The 7,783-nt window shown below is 43.4% G+C and overlaps 1 protein-coding gene across 5 annotated transcripts in view; it reads right to left on the minus strand.

Annotated features, from left to right (window-relative positions):
• Window positions 1-4,900, minus strand: part of Oma1 (OMA1 zinc metallopeptidase) — a 46,748-nt gene extending 41,848 nt beyond the window's left edge. The window contains exons 1-2 of one of the 5 annotated variants that reach the window (XM_076934564.1): window positions 4,054-4,151; window positions 3,059-3,274 (exon numbers count right to left, since the gene is read on the minus strand). The gene's annotated coding sequence lies outside the window, so the exon portion shown is untranslated. Of the gene's footprint in view, window positions 1-400; window positions 2,222-3,058; window positions 3,275-4,053; window positions 4,152-4,787 lie in introns of those variants that run through there. The other 4 variants (XR_013110559.1, XM_034501644.2, XM_076934566.1 and 1 more) reach the window with 4 other exon arrangements.
• Between the last annotated feature and the right edge of the window lie 2,883 nt (window positions 4,901-7,783).

Raw genomic sequence — 7,783 nt, forward strand, 5'->3', positions numbered from 1 at the left:
TGTGTTCCACCCACACCTGCAGCAGCACCTTCAACAGGAAAAGCCAGAGGAATATACACGGCTCACTACACAGTACTTATTTTCAACACTTGAATTTGCTCGTTTCATTTAAAGAAAAACATTTTTTTTTAATTGCAGGGGCTCTATTTGATCAGCAAATCATGGGGCAGAATAAGAAGCAGCTTCAATAAAACAGCAATTGTGTATCAGCTGATGTAAGATGAGAAGAGTGGAATTAAAAGCCTAGCTTTAAAAATGTTATCTTTAAAATTTTTAATTTATTCATTCCAGTAAAACCATAGGGCTTTTGATTAGAATCAGGATGTAAGAAAGAGGGACTTTAATGCTACCGAAAATCGACATTTTAAAAGGAACGCGTAAAACAAGGATTTCCACATACCTGGCAGTAGGCAATGGACGACTGAAGGATGGAAAACAAGACTAGACCTACAACTGCCCCAGAGAACCGCCGGGTGAGAACCAACCACACACATGAGAACGACTTATGCCTATAGCCCTAAGCCGAAGGTGTGAGGCTGGGTTTGCCTGTGGACCAGCAGCTAGAGATTGTGGGCAGAAGAAGGGAACACAAAACCGAAAGAGAGAACTCAAGGTCTGTGCAGGCCCCTCCCTATTCAGCTGAGTACTAGCTGGTCATACGGGTAAGAAATCCCCCTGAAGCTTGGAAGAGAACTATAATTTCAGGGCACAATTCACAGGTCAGGATGCACTGTCTTCTCCCACTTATCAAAGTGGGAAAAGTTCTCATTTGTAATTCACAGAAATTAGGTGGAACTCCAAAGAGTCTAGCACACTGTGAGATCTGCTCTAGCCCCGATAACGAAGACTAAAACAAACATCCAGTGAGTACCCTCTTAGTTTTCAGATAAGAGCCAGCTTGGTAAAACAACACTCTAAAAGAGCAAGGTGCTTCTAATAGCCACATCTTCGAGTTTCTTAAAGAAAAAAAAAACTCAAACAAAAAATAAACATTTAGCAACATATAATTCACAATTTAAAATTACTGAGCAGAAAATGAGATTCACAGGAAGAAGAAATATTAACCAAAGGAAGCTGACGCCTAACAAATACAAATGGCAGTACCAGTAGACAAGGATACTCAAGGCGTTACTATAACTATAGCCGGTGTGTTACAACAGTGAGCTAGCTAGTTACACACGGCAAAAGGTCATCCTTATACCACTGGGTAGAAGAAAGACAAGAAAGATTGAATTGTTTCACATAGGAAAGTATATTTAAGCTCTCTTACTAGAAGTCAAACTGTAAAAACAGCAAGAATACATCTTCTTTCCTTCAAATCTCCTGATTTACTGTTGCAAAGCTTTGACACTTGTCTAGTCATGACCTCAACTTAGGGAATGGGCCAGGAAGTCATGTTAGTCCGTAATGGCCACTGGTCTCAAAGGCAGCACAGAGAAAACTTCACATTAAGCTGTATCTAGCATATGAATACAAAGACGTGTGTGTAGGGCCTATAGTTGGTGCTGCAGCAAACAAAGGGCATGCAGGCTAGACTTATGAGGAAAAGCTCTGCACTTGTTTGCACAGAAAGGATGATGAACGTACCTATGATAGATGAGAGACCACAAAGAGGGAGCAAGGGAGTAAACAAGGCCAGGAAGGCAGGGCTGAGATTCATGCTTAAGAAGCCTGAAGGCCTTCACGTGCCTGAGGCCCTACTGTGCTTTCCACATCTGATTGAGCTTTGGGTGCTCTCTAAAGTAAGTCCCGTCTCTTCACCCAGTTTCCGTGTCTTATAAATAAATGATCTGAAAGACATTTTCATAGTAGGAGGCAGCTGTACAAGTTCATAGGAAAGTCAGTATTTCCATGTTAAGTGTGTCAGGAAACAATCTAAGGGATCCTCCCTACACAAACTTCCCAATCTTCTACAGACTAGGTTCCAAACTATACTAAATTAGCCCTAGGATTTTAACATCCAAAAGACCAAAGGCCACTCTAAGTCAGCCCTGTCAATCCACCCCCTTACCACCTCAGCCCAGCTCACCTGGGTCTGGGACTGAGTTGTAGATTTTACTATATTCTAACCACCTCACTTTAGTTCACTTCCAACCCCTCCTCCAAGCAACCTAACAATCCTTTAGAAAGGCAAATCAAACCAGGTGGGTGGTGGTGGCACATACCATTAATCCCAGCACTCAGGAGGCAGAGGCTGGCAGGGATCTCTGTGAGCTGGAGGCCAGCCTGGTCTACAGAGTGAGTTCCAGGACAGCCAAGGCTACAGAAAGAAACCCCTTCTTAGAAACACACACACACACACACACACACACACAAATTAAGGTACAGAGCTCTGATCCTCAACAAAGATGATCCTAAAAACAGCAGGAAGTGCTACTACCTGCAAGAGCCCTGAAGCTGAGAAGAGCAAGCCCATATTCTAGCACTTGAGTCACAGAGCTGTTCAAAACAATTTAAAAACAAAGAATAACAGGAGAGGCAAAGTCCAATGTCAAAAGCAATACTACATAAAACTTCCTACAGAATGTTTCCTGTGCTGTCCACTATGGCAGCCCTGGCATGTGGCTAGGTGCATCTGAGGAGCAGAATTCATACTCCACTTCGTTTTTATTCAAGTTAATAGGAGGACTTAACACTGGGACAGTGCAGCTTGGTGTGATAGACCCAGGCAACCTTCAGCAAACCCAGATAGATGTGAACAGTCACCCAAAGGAGGCCCAACAAATATAACAAACTCTGTCCTTTGGGTTGCCAAATGTTGCGAACCTTTCTACAAAAGCCACAAATTCAGACTTAATGTGAAATTTACCTATTTTAAAATGTGGCCAACCAAATTAACAAAACTTGATTATCTTAACCAAACATTCACATATCTCATTGGTTCAGGATTGTTTTAATTCATTGATTCATTAATTCATTATCTGAGTGAATGCTACAAGTCAGACGCCACCCTGTGTAGCAGATATAATGAAAAGACAAAAATGCCTACCCAATCTGTAAAGCTAGTAAAGACAAAACACACTAATAGATATAGATGTAAATCTTAGAAAAGGCCTACGTGTAATTTAGGCGGCAGAACAGTGCTCATGAGGGACCCGGGACTTCCTCTTTCTGAGCAATGTGAATGTGTACAGGGTGTGTTACTTTGTGAATCCTAAGCCAAGCAAATTCTTCTGTCATTTCCACTGGTTTTCTGTGAGCCTTCAATAAACTTCCTAATGTTGCTTCCAGCTTCCCAGTTCCAAAGGCACCTTCTCCAAGCCTCCTTCATCCACTGCAAAATTACAGAACATCTAGTTTACAGATATCCCTCAGAAAATAAAAGTGCCATGCGTCCTATTCACACTGCTCAGATCTGCTCGTGAGAAAACTGCTCATTTCAGAGCAGGTGCAAACCTTTTTAACATAGTCTGTCAATAGAAGGTAAAAACAAAAGCTCCAAACACAAGGTACATAATTAAAATCATAATCATTTTTATCACTGACAATCAAGTGCCATCCAGAATAGGAGCAGTAGCTGTTAATCTGTAATCACTGATTAGTCCTTAAAATTTTTTTTCTAAATGGGGAAAGAAATCTGTTTATACATTTTCAAAGAGCCAGTCACTTCAACCACACAACACCTAAGGAAGGATGGGAGCTGACGTGCGCTCTTCAAAGAACCGTAGCAGGCCAACAAATATAGCTGGCAGACTTGTAGGATTCAGAAATTAATGATGTGAGAAAATTAAACAATTTGGATTGCTAGCCTCTAAGAACATTCCAAACCCTTAATTCTTCAAGTGCCATCTCAGAATGAGCAAGTAGTACGCGCTCACTGGCACTCACAGCTGATGGCTAGAAGACAGTTTCAACAACTCTTACTGAAAAGTACTATTTCTTCTCTAGTTTCTATGGAAACAACTGTCAGATTGGCAAAAATAGGACATGCACTTTAAAATAATCATTCAAGCTAAGTACACATGATGCACGGCTTTTTTTTTTTTTTTTTTTTTTTTTTTGGTTTTTCGAGACAGGGTTTCTCTGTGTAGCCCTGGCTGTCCTGGAACTCACTCTGTAGACCAGGCTGGCCTCGAACTCAGAAATCCACCTGCCTCTGCCTCCCAAGCGCTGGGATTAAAGGCGTGCGCCACCACCGCCCGGATCGCTTCTTAAAAAAAAAAAAAAAAAAAAAAAAAAAAAAAAGTAAGTTATCAGGGTTGGCTCTTAAGCTCCCTAATGTCACACAGCACCCCCTGCATCTTGCCTCGGGATGACGGCTACGAAGCTAAGGCAAGACTTTGAGAGGGCTCCAAGACTTTGAGAGTCGCTAGGAGGCGATGAACTCCTAAATTCCAAATATGGGATTTTCATCTCCTGGCACTAATATTTCCGGCTGAGGTTTGCCCCAGCACAGCGGGCTCCCTGTCACACACCGCAAGTGTAAATAATATAAAAAGTGATCCTTGAATACAAGTTTTTTGAGGAGACCGGTAAGCTCCCTGGAACTGCTCGGACTGTGCTGATGCTGCGAGCTGGGGTAGGAGAGCATGTGTCTCTCCGCACAAGGACGAGCGGTGATGCGGAGGGGACATCCTCACAGGCCAGGCCGGCGACGCCTGAAGGAAGCGCTGCTCAGGAGGGACCCACCAACCGAGGCGGGAGGCAAACTTCCAGAAAGCTCCACCCACCGGGCCGTTCGCGCTCTTCCGGCACCGCCCATGCCCACCGCGGGTCCCCGAACCCCCGGGCCCCGTTCCCCATCTCTGCCCTCCCCGCCCCGCTCTGGAAGAACACCGAGCCATCACCGTGAGCGCGCACTCTAGCCGCAGCCCGAGGGGGTAAATGCAGCAGCCGGCCCCGCGCAGGCGCACACCTTTCCCAAGCCCCGCCCCCTTACTTCCTGCCCTTGGGACCTCCCGGGCGCCTTTTGCCCCGCCCTTATGAGGGCCAGTCCGTTTCCCTAATCCCAGAGCGGTAGTGCCTGACTGGCTTCGGCTGTGCGTACTGTGGCGCCATCGCGCCCCCGTGTGGTTGGAGGAGGAACTGAGCTGATGGTTTTGATTGTAGGTAAAACATTAATTCTAGCATTTCAATTACTTAATGGCAATCTCCCTCAGTCCTAGAGTGATAAGGGTGCATAAAAATAAGACTAAAGACTATTTCACCATGATCGCTTTAGGGCGCCAAACTTTAAGTGGTCAGCAGTGTTCATGACAACAGCTCCTGGGAGTGACCTAAGACCAGATTTCATTGTGGGAATGTTTTGCCAAAACAATGATGCTTTGTGAATATATGAATAATTCTGTTTTTCTAATAGGCTACCCAAGAGACACATTAAAGACAAATCACTATCATGTATTCATTCAACATTCAACTTGTGACAGACACTATGCATGGCGGTGATATTAAGATCAATATCATATGGTTACTGAAATGAAGACGTCATGAAGCAGTGCTTGAGAAAAGTCGACAGAGAGCATGACTACACTAAACATCAGGCTTATTCAATTCGTCACATCTGCTAGGTGGGCTGTGGAAATATTAGCAGTCATAAAAATGAAAATGGTTCTACAACCCAATGGGAGCTGGGAATATAACTCGAGGAATCATCGGCAAGGAAGAGATGACTCAGACTTTGGGTACCGTTGAGGAAAGAAATAGATGTGTTAAGAGAAAATAGAAGTTGGGAAACAGAACCCTGGAGAGAACTTCAACATTTTAAAATTCAAAAGAGGGCATTGTGGTTTATATCTTCAATCCCACCATTTAAGAAGCTGAGACAGGAAAATGACTTTGAATTCAAAACCAGGTTGCCAGATTCCACGGTCAGTCCCGGGTCAGCATGGCCTACAGGGGAAGACTTGGTCTCAAAAACTAAAAAACACAACAAAAGTAAAAAGAGAACTTAGATAGAGAAACCAAAAGGAAGGGAAGGAGGTTGGGACAGTATTCAGCATGTTACAATTAATAGTAATTTATCAATACTTAAATTTATTTAAAGATAGTGATATTTTTCTGGGTATAGTAACACACCGGTTTAATCCCCGAACATGGGAGACTGGGGCAGGAATATGCCTGCAAATTCAAGGCCAGATAAGGCTACAGAGCAAATTCAAAACCAGGCATAACTACTTGGCAAGTTTCAGGCAAGCTAGGACTGTATAAACCTTGTCTCAAAAGAAAGAAACAAACAAAGACAACATCATTAGCATTTTAAAGTAACTTTGAACCAAGTTTAGTCAACAGGTTATTGCCTGGCTTTTCCTGAGATGTCCAATTCTGCGCCTTCTTCTGGATGGTGAGGGCTATCACAGACCAACAAAATGATTCCACTCAAGTCTACTTTTGTGGGCCAGTGTGGTTACAGGGGTTACTTGTAGGACATAAATGACTGTGACATCTGTGCTCTCCTGCATTAGGGGTGAGTATAGGATACCACAGAGCATGTGCTAGGATTTCTGTTTCATGTGTCCCAGAACAAGGAATGGAACCAGGGACACATGAAGAGTAATAGAAACAGGAGTGATTTGTTAAGGAAAAGAGAACTTGAGGACAAGAAAGAGGGGCAGAGACTCAGAAAGGTCAGAAGCTCAATGATGCCTGGTTTCCACATTTTATGAGCCATTTATATAGTGCCAATCCCCTCATTTAAATGTTAGACACGCTCTGTCTCTTACATGTATACTTTGGTCAGGGATGGACATAGGGTTCCAGTCTTTATCTGACATTGGTCACTTTCTTTTCATTTCAATATTTATTTACTTATATAAGTGTTTTGCACGCATGTAAGTCTGCACACAGGAAGAAAGCATCAACTGTGAATTGCTATGTGTTTGCTTGGAACTGAACTCCAGACCTCTGGAAGAACAGCAGTGCTTTTAACCACTGAGCCATCTCTCCAGTCCTGACATTGGTCACTTTCATATGCTTATCTTTCTTAAAAGACTTCAGCTCTATTTTTGTTGTTGCTGCTGCTGGTTTTGTTTTTTATAAGATTTTTATTTGAAAATTTCATACATGCCTATAATGTATTTTCATTATATTCACCTCCACTTTCCCCCAACTCATCCAAGCTTCCCCCCATATTCCCTTCACAATTTCATGTCCTCTCTTCTTTTTTCAATAACCCACTGAGTTTAATTAATGTGGCCCACATACACATGTTGGGGGGAGGGGCAATCCAATGCGTGATTGACCTACCAGAGAACACCCTGAAAAAATAAAACCTGTCTCTCCCTCTCTAGGAGCCATCAATAGCTCCCATGCAGAGTCAGTGGCCTTCATATGAGTCCCTTCCACTCCATGCTGGGCCATTGACTGGCTTCATCTTCTGCAAGTCTTACACAGGCTCCCACAGCTGCTGTGAATACAGTGGTCCTGTCATACTTAGATGACACCGTTTCTCCCCAGTCTGCCCTGACCTCTGACTGGTACAATCTCCCCACCTCCTCTTTGGTGATATTCTCTGAACCTTAGAGAAAGGGGTATGATGTAGAAGTCCCCATTCATGTCTGAGCAGATCACAGCCACTTGCTCTCTGCACTCTGAACAGAGCACAGGTGATATGGAAGGGCAACTAGTCAGGTACACGGGGAAGGGTGGGAAGAGAAGACAGAAGAAGATCTAGAGGAATGTATAATTAACATTGGGATGCTTGAAAAAAAAAACATGGAAACCTGGACAAACTTCTTAAATATGTGCTTAAATGGAGTTATTCAACACCGTGGAAAATGTTCTTTCCAGAAGTCACAAGTTGCCAAATAAACCACCCAGTGACAAGTATGGGATATTCCCCCTTGAG

The sequence above is a fragment of the Arvicanthis niloticus genome, chromosome 5, assembly GCF_011762505.2.
Source record: "Arvicanthis niloticus isolate mArvNil1 chromosome 5, mArvNil1.pat.X, whole genome shotgun sequence".
Taxonomy (NCBI): domain Eukaryota; kingdom Metazoa; phylum Chordata; class Mammalia; order Rodentia; family Muridae; genus Arvicanthis; species Arvicanthis niloticus.